General features: G+C 41.1%; 1 long non-coding RNA gene across 1 annotated transcript; it reads right to left on the bottom strand.

The window, feature by feature from the left end:
- Positions 1-15,239: 15,239 nt before the first annotated feature.
- Positions 15,240-16,658, bottom strand: LOC105549221. Its single transcript, XR_001007516.1, has 2 exons — positions 16,241-16,658; positions 15,240-15,515 (listed from the first exon to the last, which is right to left on the bottom strand). It is a non-coding gene; the product is annotated as an uncharacterized LOC105549221 (long non-coding RNA).
- Positions 16,659-17,231: the final 573 nt, after the last annotated feature.

Raw genomic sequence — 17,231 nt, 5'->3', positions numbered from 1 at the left:
CAGAGAGTCTTACACCTTCTTTTTTTTTTCTTTTTTGAGATGGAGTCTTGCTCTGTCGCCCAGACTAGAGTGCAGTGATCTCGGCTCACTGCAACGTCTGCATCCCGGGTTCAAGTGATTCTCCTGCCTCAGCCTCCCGAGTAGCTGGGATTACAGGCGTGCACCACTACTCCTGGCTAATTTTTATATTTTTAGTAGATACGGGATTTCGCCATGTTGGCCAGGCTGGTCTCGAACTCCTGACCTCGTGATCCACCCACCTCCGCCTCCCAAAGTTCTGGGATTACAGGCGTGAGCCTACACCTTCTTTTTATGGATAGACACACAGTAGTGACAATGATACTGAAAGACTTAGGTCCATCTGAGTTTCAAACACATGGCCAACTAAAATGGGAGAAAACATTTTCTGGGTCCACCTACCCCAGGAAGGGGGCTCATGAATGTGAGAAATGTTTCCGAGAAAATTTGCTAATCAGCAAAGCAACAAAATAGTAGGTGGCCAAGGTCTCTGGCAACAAGCCAAATCCCTGGAAAGAATCATTCACACTTAACGCTGGAGAGGTCATCAAGTCCAACCTTCCAAATTTGCACCCTCTTACTCACTATGATCATTTCCTCCTGGATCTTAGGAATCTTCTTCTCTAGCTTCAGCTTGAAAAAACAATAGCAGTGAGATGTTGACCAACTCCTATGCCCACCTGCTCTCTTTGTGCCTTTAGTTGTTGAAGTATTTATCCATCAATAACTACATATAATAGGTGATATATAGATGAAATCCGACTCTCTAAGGATTCCACCTGCTTGTGATGATGGGTACATCACACCTCCCTGTATTTTCTGAAAGACAGCCATTCACTTTGTCAAACAGTCCTTCCTACCATGTTATGTCTAAAAGGATCTCACCAGGGCTGCTATGCTGTCATCTTTAACTTCATAAGCTCTTCTGTTATGCGTCTTCTACCAGTTTGTAAGGCCTCTGGAGACAAATAGCAGACCCTCGGTTTCTTTCTTTCTGCAGTGCCCAGCAAAAAGTTTGCCTCGACAGATTTGTCTTAAAACCAACATGGTAGAGTAAGAAGTTCCCTATCTCAAGATCTAGATGCTAATTCTGACTCTAGCTCTGGACGGACAGCTATGAGTAAGTCTCTTGCATTTCTTGACTTTGTATAATATTTCAAAGACTAGAAAAGCAATGAAGATTGGAAAAGCAAGAGACTTACCCACAGATTTTAATGGTAGAGAAGGAGATGATGAAGACAGTTATGTTAAATGTTCTCTGTGAACAAATATCAGGGTCATTGAAGTCGGTAGATGTGAAGTCTGGTTTTGAATCTTACATCTGCAACTTACTGACTGCAAATAAAATGACAATCTCCCTGAATCTCATTTTCCTCAGTTTTAAAATCAAAGTATTTGTAGCGTTTATGACACGAGATTGTTTTGAAGATTAATTACATGAGGTAACATATATAATGGGCTTAGCATAATACCTGGCATATAGTAAAATGTACGATAAATGTTAGCTATTTTAAGACCTTTAAGATGTGGAGGCTAAGAAGCATTCTCGTGAACAGTTCTTGCCAGATGGTTTCCTAACTCTAGGTTTGGCTGTTTCTTGGGAATGTGTTCGGTGAAAAAAAAAATTCAACAAATCAGTTAACAAACATTCACCAATACTTTCTACACTCAACAGAATGTTTCAGGCACTGTGCATGATCCAACAAGAATAAGACGTCCTCTCCCTGGAAGAGATAATTTAATTAAGAAGATAAAGCAACACATGAAAACAAAACTAAAAATTCAAAGTAATAATGGATTCTCAATGGGTAATACAAGCTCTGTTTCCTAAAGGACCACATGCTCTGTTTCCTAAAGGAGCACACTCTTTCCAGCCCAGATTGTTAGGAAGAGCTCCTTAGGGGAGGGGAGGTTTAAGTTGACATTATTTCCACCTCCACAGTAATAAAACATTGTCTTCTCAATTCCACCAAAATAAAATCAAAATAAAGACAATACGAGCTCCTTCTTCTGCATGTCTTCTCTTAGCAAATAGCATCATCACTTACCTAGAATTCCAAGGAGAAGGGCTTCCCAAAACCCTCTTTCCCTCAACTACCATGTCTATTTGATCATGAACATCTTCAGCACCTAGAGCTGAAAATACTCAAATCTGGGTCCTTCTTCTGAAATCCACTGTGGCAATTGAGGTTCCATTGCTACTGGGTCTCTGATATTTCTTCTTCATCATTCCCTTTCTTTTACTTCCACGTCTCCCCAGTCCATTTGTTCAGGTGATGACCATTGTGGTCTTTTCCCCAAGGAATGAAGGCTACAGGACAATGACTGTTGTGCCTGCCTCTTGGCATCTGGAGGATGGATGGTTTTATCCCAGTCATACCACAGCTGTGAACTGTCCTCTGATTATCACGCTCTTTCTAATCTCCATGGTTTCTCACACCAGGAAGCCCTTTTCTCCTATTTCTCCGTTAAGAACACCCACCATCCTGTATCTTAAAAGACACGTAAGAGGTATCGCATCCTTCAGAATTCCATTCAGTGTTTCCCCTTCCAGGAATCCTGTGCCGACACCTTCCCAGTGTGAATCAGGTACTCCTCCTCTAAGCTAGTCCAGCTCCATGGGCTGAGCTCAGGGATTCCTCCTAATTATACTGAAATCATCTATGTCTATCTGACTTGTCCACAGATAAAGCTTCTTCTTCTTTTTTTTGTTAAAGGAAAAAAAAGAAGACAAATCATGGTTCATCTATTTCTGTGTCTCTTGTGCACAGCATAACACAGTCTTGAGAAATATTGGTTGAAATTGAGTGAATGTACCTACGTGACTTTGAAAGATAAATAAAATTTGATTAAATTTGCCAAATACAAGAAGTCTCTACAAGAAAAAGGCGTGGTAAAGATGCAAAGATGGCTAGATGTCTCCAGTGATATTAAGCAATATCTGTCCCAAAATACAGAGCCTCATCAGCCAAGTGATTTGCCTTCAAAACTGTAAATATCAAGAAACGCTGAACCTAGGTCTCCCTGCTTTGCTTAACTGAGAGTAAAGTTGCTTATCTTTTTTATTATTAATCCATGTTGAATGTTCTTCTCTTTCACCTCAGCCCCTCACAGCTCCTCTAAAAGCCTAGATCTTGGTGTGGAGTCCCCGATATGTATAGTGGCTCCTTGCACTGTTGATATTATAATGGAGTTGTGGGGGAGTGGGAGGGTGTGCAACAGAATGTAGCAATGATTTGAACATCCCTTTATCCTTTTCCATCTCATAAAGAACATTTTTCGGTATACAAATATGATAATCCTATCTACTGACCAAAGCGGAAGCATTTTCAATGCTGCACAAATTAAGAAAGAGAATCCTTTGAAAGAAGTCTGTTTTTCAGGGTAAAAGTAAGACAACCAGCTACTGCCCAGGAAAAAAATATATATCTGTAGTAGTTTTTAATATTGGTTTGATGAGATCTAGGTTATAAACAGGTCTGGTGCCATGTAATTTGCAACGTAATTTCACTGTCTGTTTATCTATCCATCCGTCCACCCATTCATATGTATATAACATAGGCAGGAAATCTGGTGTCTGTTGCTAGTTCATAAATCAGTGTCTGCTCTCAACAACATCTGAATACAAATGTGATTAAATTTGATACCATGCCCATTTTTCATTTATCAGATTTTAGAATGTGATGCCGTGGCAGCTGTCCTATGGTAATGTGTTTTGCATTTAACCCCCTGAGTTCCAACTTCTTTCAACATATGAAGCCCTTGCAGAGACATTAGAAATTCACAGAACAAGACACCTACTCTGCCTATCACAGAGAAAGTTTTCCTCAGCATATCAAGGAATGAAGAGAGGGGAAAGAGCTGGAAATAACATTAGAAAATTGAAGGAAACCTCAGAATTGCTGTGTTTCTCACCTGCAGATGACCTTAGAGATGGTCTAGCCCTGTGCTTCACAAAGTTTTCTGTCTACACATCACATGGGGCTCTTGTTAAAGAGCAGATGTGGGTTCAGTAGGTCTGGACTGGGCCTGGGATTCTGCATTTTAATCCAGTTAATCTAGTTGATCTCCTGTTTCCTAAATTTAATAATCATCTGATTGACTGATGTACTTAAGTGTCCTCCCCAGCATCATGACTCAGATTTTCCTGGAAAACGGGCCTTGAGAACAAGGAAGCGTACCTGGAACTTTTAACAACCAACTCACACAACTGACCACGTTTGAGAAATGTTGAAAACTGAGGCCAAAAGGAAAGTGGGTTGCTAAAGTTGAAACTGGAACACAGAATCTCAAGCAAGTGCTTTTGCTGCCGCACTAGTCTCAATGGAAATGAGACAACTAGAATAGAGGTTGGAGAACAATTCACAATACTCACAACAAGTTCCAGAAAGTGGACTCTAACAGAAGGGATTATTTAGAGTTAGTGCTGGAGAACAGTCCCGGATCAGCAAAACAGGTCCTAGAAAACAACATACCCAGATGTTTTGTGAGGCATACAAACCAGGTCAGACTAAAACACCGGCCATAAGGTATCTTTTCTGACAACCTAGCTGCTACAGAGGAAGCCCGTTTTCCTTGTCTTTCCCTTCATTTGCCTTCTAAGACCCTATTTACAAAAAAATCAACTCCTTCTTCTGGAAGCTGTATTCTATAGAAAAGAGCCCCTTAGTGGCTTCCCAAGATCCACCATGGCTTCCCAAAAGCTTCCTGATGTTATCAACATGGACAAGCATATTTTCACTCCACCCACAATTTCTAGATCACTCCAGACCTACGGAAGCATGATGTTCCTACGTGGGTTGTTCAACAAGGAAGATAATTTTGGAAATGTACCTGTCATTGTTCTTTTCTAGGTAAGTGATGGTCATCCAGGAGAGCTTGGATTGCTGAGGTTTGCAGGTGAACTGCAAACTCCTAAACATCAGTGCATACATTTAGGATGATACTGAGTAAACCAAATAAGCATTGTGTATACCTCAACTTCCTTTTGGGGAAATAGCAACACATTTACTGCTCACCTTAAAGGATATAATTTTTTTTAAAAAATTACAATACTTAAAAAATGTGAAACTACAGGAACAACATACCCAACTTGCAGAACACTTGCTAGGAAATAATAACCAGTTAGACATCAACATTTTTGTTTTTGTTTTTTTCAAATTGGCTAACGGTGTTTATGTACCTTTACTGGGCTGCAGAAGGCAAAATGCATGCCACGTAATAGGCTTGGACGTGTAGCTACCACCTTAGCAAAAGGCTTCTGTTCAAGGTGGTGAGAGTGCCTGGGTCTTCTTTTCACACAAGGATGCCTATACAGGTAAGCTGCTATGTCTTTCTCCATAACTACTTGGCATATGCATCAAGAGTCTCAGAAACGCTCAACGACTGGGAAACTTCTGGAAACCTGGCTTAAAGGAATAATTAGAAATGCACAAAAGAGATCCAAAATACCATTTTCTCATTTACAAAAGAAAACTTTTGCATTACATAAACATCTAAACACAGAGAAATGGCTACATAAATCATGAGATTCATCTCAGGTAGGGCATCATTTAGATTTAAGTGACCATATAACATATAGGGTTATGCAGTCATTTAAAAATGTGGTGTGAGAAAATATGGAGTTTCTCACTTTGTTAAGTGGAATAAAAATAAGATTGCATAAATATAACCTAAGTACTTAAGTAGTCACAAAAAAGGGAAATTAGGATTACATATATAAAATATTTTTTCATCAGTCAAATGGAGAAAATAATACCTATATTCTAGGGCAGTTTTAGGAAGTATAGGTTAACTAGGTAAAGCACCTAGCACAGTGTTCACTAAGTTATATTATCAAAAATAATCCATGATAATTACACTAACAACCATAATTAACACTTGCCATTGATACTGGAATTGTATTTTTTTTTTCCTGTTACGTAATTTGTTTCTGTTTTCTTCCCTGAGTTTTATATAGTCATAAAATATTGACTTTAGAAACAGAAATGCCACTATTTTTACTTTTAAAAATTACTATGGACAGAACATGTGGGTTCTCTTCACAACTCTCTCTCTACGTTAGCTCTATCCTAAAGAAAGGATCCCTGTCTTGAGCTTAACTGTCAGTTGTCTGGCATTCACAGGGTTAACGCCAACCTCCAGCACCCCCTCCCTGCCCCAAGACAAGCTGTGATCTTCTCACTTTAAGTCTCTCCCCAACCAATCCCCAAACACAAAAGCCCAGAACGAAAGGAGTGGGGGTGGGGCGCTCGCTGTGTGGCTTTTCTCTGTTTTTCAACTTAAAAAAAATGAGAAGAGAAAGCAAAATCTCCTTTTGAAAAAATAAATGCTAAATGCTAGGCTTTTTGTCCTCTCCCCAAGTAGCTGGCCTTATTAAGTAGGGATTCATCAATGTTTTTTGTTGTCTCAAGTAGGATACTATTTATTGGGTGCACAAAAGCAGATAAAGCCACAAATGAGTTGCCTGGTCACTCTTGCCAACAGGAAGATGTACAATAACATGCAAGAGACATCCTCCTCTCCTGTTCACTGAATGCATTTCAAAGGGCCTTAAATCTTTGTGTCACAGGGATCAGCTTATGGTTAAGCAGATCATAGTATGCAAGGTGCTGGGAGAAGGTTGAATGTCAGATGGTGGTTGGTTTCTCTCTCTTTTCTCTTCCTCCCTTCTCACTTTCTCTCTTCCCGTCTCCCACTTTCTTTCTCACAAGTCCCTGGCTCAGTCTCCCGTGGCCCTCTCTGTGAGCCACCAGACTCTGGCCTGCACAGATGAATCTCACTGAGTTCATCTATATTTTCAGCCTTGTGAAAAAAAGAATCTGTGAGAGCTACCTCACCTTCAAGCTTCTGTAGAAAGGAGGATTTAAATTTCTATTCAAAACAGAGCTTGTTATAATTGAGAACAAGATTCTCCTCCCTGAGGCACTTTGAGTCAATTAATTGGCTTTTTTGAAGTGTTAATAGGGAAAAAAATTTTGACCTTTTCCAGGGCTTTTTCATGGAGCTATTCAAGAAAATTGTTGGGCTATTAACCAAACCAATTCTGGGGCCACAGAGCCCCCAAGAGCTGAGTACTCTTGGGGATGATTGAAATACAAAACATGGTTAATTCATTCATCATATCAGAAAAAGCACCCATATGATTAAGAGACTATTTTTACACTACCCCGTGTGTGTGTGCACGCGTGTGTGTGTGTGTGAGAGAGAGAAAGAGAGAGAGAGAGAGAAAGGGAGAGAAAGCAACCATGGCAACATCTTGTAAACTTTAATGCAGCAAGAAGATATCCTTAGAAATAGACTCTCTATATATGATGAATTAAAACAAAAAGAAGGCAGGGTGTGGTGGCTCACACCTGTAATCCCAGCTCTTTGGGAGGCTGAGGCAGGTGAATTATCTGAGGTCGGGAGTTCTAGACCAGCTTGGCCAACATGGTGAAACCCTGTGTCTACATCTACCAAAAATACAAAACAACTAACCAGGTGTGGTGGCACACGCCTGTAGTCCCAGCTACTCTGGAGGCTGAGGCAGGAGAATTGCTTAAACCCAGGAGGAGGAGGTTGCAGTAAGCCGAGATCGTGCCACTTGCCCTCCAGCCTAAGCAACAGAGTAAGACTGCCCACCCCCCAAAAAATAAATAAATAAAGAGATAAATAAAACGAAAAGGAAAAGAAAACTATTGAGAAAATAAACTCAAGAGGAGAGTGCTCAAGAACTGAGATCCAGTAGATACAACTCTGGTTTAAGGTTTTTCCAGACAGCCAAGAGTTCCCAACATCTCTAAAGTCAAGGTAGGTATAGTTGGTAAATTTATGTCAGTAGATACAATCTGTGTAATATTGGCGTCATCTGTGAAAAAGCTGAAAAAATTATTTTCAACTTTTTTATAATCTCCAATTCTCTAGGTACCCATGCAGATCCTAAGAATAACTTTTCTCTTCTGTGATTAACACACAGGAAAACCAAACAGAACAGAAGGGTTTTACCGCTTACTTTTTCCTCCCGTAGGCTTCTGCTCATGGTACTTTGAAAAAAAACAAGCAGCGACACCAAAGTTGTATAGACTTCACAGGGCACTCTATCACAGGGACAGATGGCCATATAAATGAGAACTTGATTTCACTGTGCAGAAACCTTCCATTCATCTCCCATAGATTGGGAAGGGGGTGATTGGATTAATTAAATATTCTGGTAAGCAGTGAGGACCCATTTATCCACAATGGATTACCATTTTTAAAAAATATACATCACCAGTAAGTACACTGTGCATGGGCTGGATGGAACACAGTCTCATCCTTCACAGTGTGGCTCAGAACAGAACTCAGGCTCATCAATTCAGTGACAGCAGAGCCAGCAAGGCTTGAGTGCTAAATAGCTCCATTTGGTGAACACTGAAGTTACATTGTACTAATGACATAGGGAGAACCTGGGAGCGAGCCCAGGTGGATGAAATGCTAGAGGAGGACTAGAACAGTAGAAAAACTTAGATACATTTCTAAAAAGGAACAAGATTGATAAGAGGGAGCTAGCATGGAAGAGGTACAAACTGAATTCTAGCATCTACAAAAAAACCTATACCTAACATCATACTTAATGGTGACAAACAAGAAGCTTCTCCACTAAAATCAGGAAGAAGGCAAGGATATTTCTTCTCCACTGCTTTCCAACACTGTTTTGGAAGTCCTGACTAATTCAATAAGGTAAGAAAAGAAAAGAAAAAGATATACATATTTGGAAGGAAGAAATGAAACGGTCTTTGTTTGCAGATTACATGATTGTCTTTGTAGAAAATCTGAAAGATTAAACAAAGCAATTCCTGGAACTAATAAGCAATTATAGCAAGGTTGCAGGATGCAAGGTTAATATACAAAAGTCAATAACTCTCCTATATACCAATGATGAATAAGTGAAATATAAAATGCTTAGGTATAAACCTAACAAAATATGTACAATATCTATATCTTAGGCAGTTTAGGCTGCTATAACAGAATACCATAAAATAGGTGGCTTATAAATGACAACAAATTATTTCTCATAATTTTGGAGGCTGTGAAGTCCGAGATCAAAATGCTGGCAGATTTGCCATCTCAAGAGTGCCTGCTTCTTTCTGTATTCTCACATGATGGAAAGGGAAAGAGAGCTCTTAAAGAGTTTCTTTTATGAAGACCCTGGTCCTATTTTTGAGGGCTTTGCCCTCACGACCCAATCGCCTGCTGAAGGATTCACCTCCCAACACCATCATAGTGGGGATCTTTCAACATATAAATTTTGAGGGGAGGAGTGGCACAAACATTCAGTCTATAACAATATATATGAAAAAACTAAAACTCAACCCAAATAAACTAAAGAATTAAATTAACAAAGAGATATTCCAAGTTCAGGAATAGAAAGATTTGATATTTTCAAGCTTTAATTTCTTTCCAACTTGATCTATAGATTCAACAAAATCCCATTCAAAATCCCAGTGATATAGACATATTTTTTGATATTGACAAAATGATTCTAAAGTTTATGTGGAGAGAAAAAAGACCCAGAATAGCCACCTCGATATGCAAAATCTGAGAACTGCCACTATCAACTTCAAGACTAAAGCTACAATCAACAATCAAAATAGTGTAGCATTGGTGGAAAAAAGACAAATAGATCAACTGAACAGAATACAGAACCAAGAAATAGACTAATATAAATATAGTCAACTAATCTTTGACAGAGGAGCAAAGGCAAAACAATGGTGCAAAGACAGTATTTTCAAAAAACAGTACTGGAACAATTGGACATCCTAAAGCCAAAACTGAATCTAGACACAGACCTGATACCCTTCTAGAAAACTGACTCAGAATGGACCATAAACCTAGATGTAAAGCACAAAAATATAAAAGTCCTAAAAGATAACATAGGAGAAAACTTAGCTAACTTTAGGTATAGCAGTAAATTTTTAAATACAACACCAAAGGCATAATTCATGAAAGAAATAATTTATAAGCTGAACTTTTTTTTTTTTTTTTTTTATGTATGCTTTACTCTGCAGCCCAGGCTAAAGTGCAGTGGCACGATCTCGGCTTACTACAGCCTACACCTCCTGGGTTCAAACGATTCTCCTGCTGTAGCCTCCAGAGTAGCTGGGACTACAGGTGCCCACCACCACACCTGGCTATTTTTTTGAATATTTAATAGAGACAGGGTTTCACCATGTTAACCTGATCACCTGGTCTCAGGTGATCCACCTGCCTCAGCCTCCCAAAGTGCTAGGATTACAGGTGTGAGCCACTGAGCCTGGTCAATAAGCTGAATTTTATTTAAATTAAAAATGTTCATAAAAGGCACTGTCAAGACCATGAGAAGACAAACCAAAAACAGAAAAAACATTTGCACAAGCCATGTCTTACAAAGAGCTGTTATCCAAAACATACAAAAAACTCTTAAAACTAAACAATAAAACATGAACAAACTGAAAAGACCTTAAGAGACATCTTACCAAGGAAAATATAACAGATGGAAAGTGTGTATACAAAAAGTTGCTCAACATCATATGTCATCAGGAAGATGCAAATTAAAACCACAGTGGGATACCACTATGCACTACACTATGAGTACACAAAACACTAACACCACCAGATTCTGGTGAGGATGTGGAGCAACAGGAACTTTCATTTATTGCTGGTGGAAATGCAAAAAGTACAGCCATTTTGAAAGCCAGTTCAGCAGTTCCTGACAAAACTAAATGTACTCTTCCCATATGATCCAGCAAAGCAATCACACGCTTTGCTATTTACACATAAGAGTTGAAAATTTATGTCCACTTAGTAACCTGCACACAGATGTTTACAGCAGATTTATTCATGATAGCCAAAACTTAGAAGCAACCAAAATGTCTTTCGGTAGATAAATAAACAAATAATTTAGGGCATATCCAGAAAAAGGAATATTGTTCAGCACTAAAGAAAAAAAAAAGCGAACTATCAAGCCATGAAAAGACACAGAGGAAACTTAAATGCATATTACTCAGTAAAGATGCCATTCTGAAAAGGCTACATACTGACTGATCCCAATTGTATGATATTCTAGAAAAGGCACAACTATGGAGATAATAAAAATGTGATTGGTTGCCCAGGGTTTGGGGGAGAAAAAATAAATAGGCAGAGCAAAAGCATTTTCAGGGCAGTGAAACTACTCTGTATGACACTATAATGATGGATATACATCACTATACATTTGTCCAAATTCACAGAATATAGAACACTAAGAGTGAATCCTAATGTAAACTAGGGACTTTTGGTGATGTGTCAGTGTAGGCTCATCAGTTGCAACAAATGTACCACTGTAGTGGGGGACTTTGATAATAAGGGAGGCTGTGTGTGTTTGGGAACAATGGGCCTATGGGAACTCCCTATACTTTCCACTCAATTACACTGTGAACCTAAGGCTTCTTTAAAAATAAAGTTTGTTCAAAGACAACAAGAACAACTGAACTCTCACCTGATTCAATAGGAGGCAGGGAAAAGAGACAGAGCTATCAAGGTCAAGGGGGACCGTGGTAGGATGTGTCTGACTCACTCTCAGCCCCTACGTTAACATCTCTGGAGGGGTTTTTACTGAAGAACAAGGAAGAAGAAGCTATAGGAACTGTCATTCCAGGTACTGGGGGAGGGAAGGTGGCACCCTCTCCAGCACATTTCCTCTAGAACCCAGAACGACGATGCTTCCTGAGTTAGCTGCAGGGACACCAGTGAGGGTTTGTGCCGTGGAATGGTCCCCAGGATGGGTGTGTGGATCTGACCTTCATGGAGCCTGAGTAATTTATGTAGCCTCTCTGAACCTTAGTTTTTTTCATCCACAAAATGAGGCAGTGATATAATGGTTCCCCTGGATTGTTAATTCCAGAAAACAGAAACACAAGCAGAATGCTCAGCCTCCTGTCTGGCTAGACCAAGTTCTCAAGAGATGGATGCTAATATGGTTTGGCTGTGTTCCCACCCAGATCTCATCTTGAATTGTAGTTCCTACAATCCCCACACATGGCAGGAGGGGCCAGGTGGAGATAATTGAATCATGGGGGCGGTTTTCACTGTCCTGTTCTTGTGACAAGTTCTCACAAGATATGATGGTTTTATAAGGGGTTTCCCGCTTTGCTCAGCTCTCATTCTTCTTCTCCCAGCTGCCATGTGCACCATGTCCACTATGTCCAGCAGTCCACCATGACCGTAAGTTTCCTGAGACCTCCCCAGCCATGCTGAACTGTGAGTCAATCAAACTTTTTTCATTTATAAATTACCCAGTCTCAAGTATGCCTTTATTAGCAGTGTGAGAATGAACTAATAGAGCTGCTTTCATTGTCATCCACCTGCAAGGACAGCAAAAGGAATTTCCCCAACAATGAGAGAGAATCTACAGTCTTTGGGATAGGCCATGTGCCTAGATGTTGAGAGAGTTTTCTATGCAGCCGTCTGGGCAGCTCCAACCTATTCCATGACTAAGCCCCTCATCTCATCAGGGCTCTTGTTGTTGAAAAAGCTGATCCCCCTTTGCTTCATCTCAGGCTCCTATTCCTAAATGGCCATCCCCTCTCTGGGACTCCATCTCTTCCAGCCAGGCTTCCCAAATGCTGGCTGCTAACACGTGAACTCCTGTTCCCCTTTCCTGCTTTTCACCTGCCCACTGCTGGCTGACCACAACATGCTCGGGGGATTGCTGTGCTCCCTGTCACTGTGTAAAGCAGGGGCTTGCTACACCCCCATTTTGATCACTTTGAGCAGCAGACACCAGGGTTTCTTTCTTTGGTTTCTGCCTCGCAGAAACCATGCTGTCTGGTTTAATCTTCTCAACAAAATGTTTGAGATTAGTAGTGTTGTTTCCATTGTAGAGATGTGAAAACTGAGAATTTAGAAAAGTAGGAGACTTACCTAGCACCACAAAATCTGTAAAGAGTAGATGCAGAATTTGAACCAACTGTATCTGTTAAGCCCGTGTTGTGCCTGCGGTGGTGAGATGCAGTATACATGATCTACCATCCAGTGTCTAGCATCCTCCAGTGGTCACTGCTGACTCCTGACCCTTAGAGGGAGACTCCAGAGAAAGCACTTTGTACACAACAGACCCCCTAAGCACGTTGGCCTAAGCCAACTCTTAGGTGGCCTATGTCAAGTTCAAAAAAGGAGAAAAGCAAAGACAAGAAACAGTTGTTATGAAATATCTCCCTTTGGTTTCTAATGACATGTCTATTAGCAATTCATCCTGGTAGTAATTGATCATAAAATCCAATTGTTGGCTGGTCCCATGCACCTCATAATGACAACACTGGGAAAATGACCAACAGCACACTTCTGCCAGCCCTGTAAATCCATTCTGTATTTCCAGAGTAAGAACATCCCATAAAAGGCAGGAACTGTAGAAGCTCACAAGGAAGAAATAAACATGTAACAATAGAACACAGATGGACAGTTGTGCTGGGAAGCAGCTGCATGGGGAAAGAAGAGAATTGAGCTCTCGGGTTGTTTTTGGAAAAGCCGAGTACACATCTTGAACTTCCACGCCTTTCTCCGACCCAGATCTGAGATAGTGTCTTATGTTTCCCAGGGGTTTAAAAATGCAATGGGAAAAGACTTGACATATGTCTTAGCAACCATGTGAGCTTGGGAGCCAGGCAAATTTGCAGCTCTGCACTTACCAGCTGATGCACCTTGCTCAAGTCACCAACCCTTCCTGTGTCTCAGTTTTCTGGTCTGTAAACTGGTTGTGATACTTAGTTATGGTGAAACCTCATTAGGCGGTACTGTCGATGCTGCACAGGTCTTTGTCACTGAACAGTTGCACGTATCCTATAGCCATAATTTTTAGTATGCCATGCAGCAACCTAAAGAAAGGAAGAGAAACATCTGGCAGCAGAACCGTGACTTTCTGGCATGCAGAGCTGGCGCAGGGGAGGTCAGAGCCAGTTGGGGGGCGTGGCTCATCCCCGCCGCAGAATCCAGTCTTGGGGAAGCATGTAAACAGGGAGGTTGCAGAAAGACACACTATCTGTGCAAGTGGGGAGTGTACATGTGTCCACAGCACAGGGAGCACGTGAGAGCAGAGCCCCCCAAAAAGAGCGCCACCCAAGGAGGGCTGTGGGCTGATGGACTCTAATGACATCATCCTGTTTCCAAGGCTGAACCCTATGAGAGGACAGAGTCATGCAGCCCAAAAAGATCAAGTCATCTGACCAATAAATAAATAAGTACAAGGAAAAAAAAAAAAAAAACAAGATGGAAACCTAGATCCACAGCGGGAAAGTGACTGTGGTGCCCAGTGTGGGTGGCACCTCTTCCCTCATCTACGTAGCTTGTCCCTACCTTGATCGTCATCCTTTTTAGCATGAATTTATCAATTGCCCAGTATTTGTAATGGACTACAGCGGGTACAGAGAAAAGAAAAGTGAGAAATGGCATCTATATTCAGAAGATGCTGCAGAGACAGCTCCCCACACCCAGCCTGCCTTGAGAAAAAGAAGCCACAAGAAAACTCATACTTACAACACAGACTAGGTGTCGAAGGCAGGTGGTGCAGGAACTCAGGAGGAGTGGCACTGCAGACTAAGGAGGTCCAGAGACCATGGAAAAGTTATTGGGAGAAGGAAGGGCTTGAGCCGGTATTTGGGGAACATTGTCAAGGTCTAGACTGACAGATTAAGAGAGGAAGATCACCTCAGACAAACAGCCAACAGGACTCTCTGCCCCTTGGAAGCAGCTCTAGCAGGCTGCTGTGTAATGGAAATGCTGACTTTCACTCATACAGTATATTTCTATAAAATTATCAATACGAGAAGTTGTCTAAAAAGGAGTGAGGTATTTTTTCATCAGGGAAGAGGCTAGATGCATGTGCTATTTCTTCCTAGAAAGCAGGAACTGGGTCCAGAATTGGTCTGGCTTCAGAAAACAAAAAAGCCTTTGCCAAGTCTAGGGTTTGCACAGCTCTCCAGTGGAGTTATGAAAAGCCCGGTTAGAACATAAAGAACGGTCTGTTCTGTGGGAGGCAATACAGCTTCACCAAGGGGAGAGGGAAAGTCAGCCTGTATCAGTCATATTTCCATCCCTGGGAGACCGTTAGGAGAAATTCAATTAAAACCCATGACTTCTACCAAATCTCTATGGCCAGTTTGAAGAAACTAATTCTTAGAAAAAGCTGACTCCAGCATTATCTGTCTTTAGCTGAGCTCTTATGAAAAGAATATAACAGTAAAGAAAAAAATGGTATTTACTTTTATTAAAACAAAACATAACAACAACATAAAGCTGTTGCAGAAACTTGGAGATGCTGCAAATGTAGGTCTGCTCTGCTCGTTGGCTTTACCTCTCTCTCATTCCTCCCTTCATCCTCCTCATTCTTCACCTTTCTTCCTCATTCTAAGCAGAACATTTACAAAATTCAGGCTTTCTGTAGGGGTGAATAGCTGAGCTTTAGTTCTCCTCTGGGGTAGAATATTAGCAAGGACAGTGAGCTTAGTTTTGACTGACTCTGGCATCTCCACAAAGCAAAAACCAAGGTATTGCCGTAAGAAAACTGGATTGGGAGTTGGGAAAGGGTATGACTTAATGATAAAGGAATTAAAGAGACACATTGGCATTATTCTTTTCTCCTGACACCTGCACAACACCAAAAGATAAATCAGAACAGAAAACGTCAAAATTGGAAAGGAACTTAGAGATCACCTAGTCAAGGGAGAACGGATTCCACACCCAGTACCATCTCTAAGGTATTGGCATTGCTAATCTCTTCTCTCTGGAACTTTGTGTTGAGTAGGATTCTGAGGCTCACATTAAACTCACCAGGACTGACTCTTCTGATCAGAGAGCAATGCCTAGTCTTAGAGAACAGAAGTGGCAGTGTCTGCATCTGGTATTAGCATTCTTTATTTAGTTCATCAAAGTCATATGGAGACAATATGTTACATCCTGACTTTAAACATTAGTTCAGAGAAGAAAAGATGCTGAGATCCCTGCTTCAGTTATCCGTGACTACATAAGAAACCACTACCAAACTTTGTGTCCTAACAACAATGACTTATTATTTTGCACAGCCTTGTGGGTAATGAGCTTAGGGTGCAGGTGGGGCAGACTGGTGGTTCTCACATGATAACTCAGAGCTCCCAAGAAAGCAAATGTGGAAGCATCTAGACCTCTTAAGGCCCTGTCTAGAATTGGCTGGGCAGCATTTTCATCACATTCCACTGGTCAAAGGTGTTCTTACCTTGTATATACCTGTAGGGATGAGAGAATTTTGGCCATCTTTGCAGATAATCCACCACAGTCCCTCCATGTTGCCTTCATGCAGCAGGTAGGTGAATACCCCATAGGCTTTGCCACCTGGAACAGGGAAGCCAAACTTCAGTCTCAAGTCCCTAACCTGTGAACTGCTGATAATTCTTACCCCCCAGTTATCATGGTGAAGACCAGCGAGATAATGAACATGCAGCACATATCTATATCACAAGAATTCCACGAAAAGAGCTCAAATTTTTAGCATCATCATTTCATTTATGCCTCTTAGCATGAAAAAAGAGGCTGAGAAGGGAAGATGGTGGTTAGGAATTGCTAAGCAGCAGGCCACATGGGTGACCCAGCATGGACTGGCCTGAACACAGCCTCCATCTCTCCACCCTGGCCAATGTTCTCATATGGACACAACTGGCTTTGTTTCATCAGAATGAAGGCCTCCCTGATGATGGCTCAGTGTTTCCACAGAAATGTCCAAGGAACATGATTATAGAGTCAGTCCCATTCATTAACACAGAGGGTTAGGGGTTGGGAAAATCGTCTAATCCAACAGCCTTATTTTGAAAACGAAGTTTCCAAGCCCTAGACGTTCATGGAAGCTCATGAAAGACTCCTAATCACAGTGCCGTTCCCGCGGTAATATGGGCTTCTTATTTTGTTCTATTCAGAAAACCTGAAGAGAGGCCTCCCTGGCCAATGGCAGTGGGGATTAGAAGCAGTCCATTTCTGTCAATGTTTATATTCTATTTTAATAACGCTTGGCTTCTTACAATCAAGTGCAACCTAATTTGTCCAGAGTTGACACTCCCGAGTGTACAGAATCCCCATTTGATTTTGCTGTTTGGGATTTTACCCACTCAGTGGTTTCTCTAAACAACAGTGGAAGTCCCCATCCACCTTGAACCTGCAGGGAATAATTGGATATTTTCTGGCCAATTGGCTCATTGCCTACAGCAGAAATCTAA

Source organism: Mandrillus leucophaeus, unplaced genomic scaffold, assembly GCF_000951045.1.
Source record: "Mandrillus leucophaeus isolate KB7577 unplaced genomic scaffold, Mleu.le_1.0 Scaffold1110, whole genome shotgun sequence".
NCBI lineage: Eukaryota > Metazoa > Chordata > Mammalia > Primates > Cercopithecidae > Mandrillus > Mandrillus leucophaeus.
The sequence above is the reverse complement of the archived record's forward strand: the minus strand, read 5'-3'. Positions and strand labels throughout refer to the sequence as shown.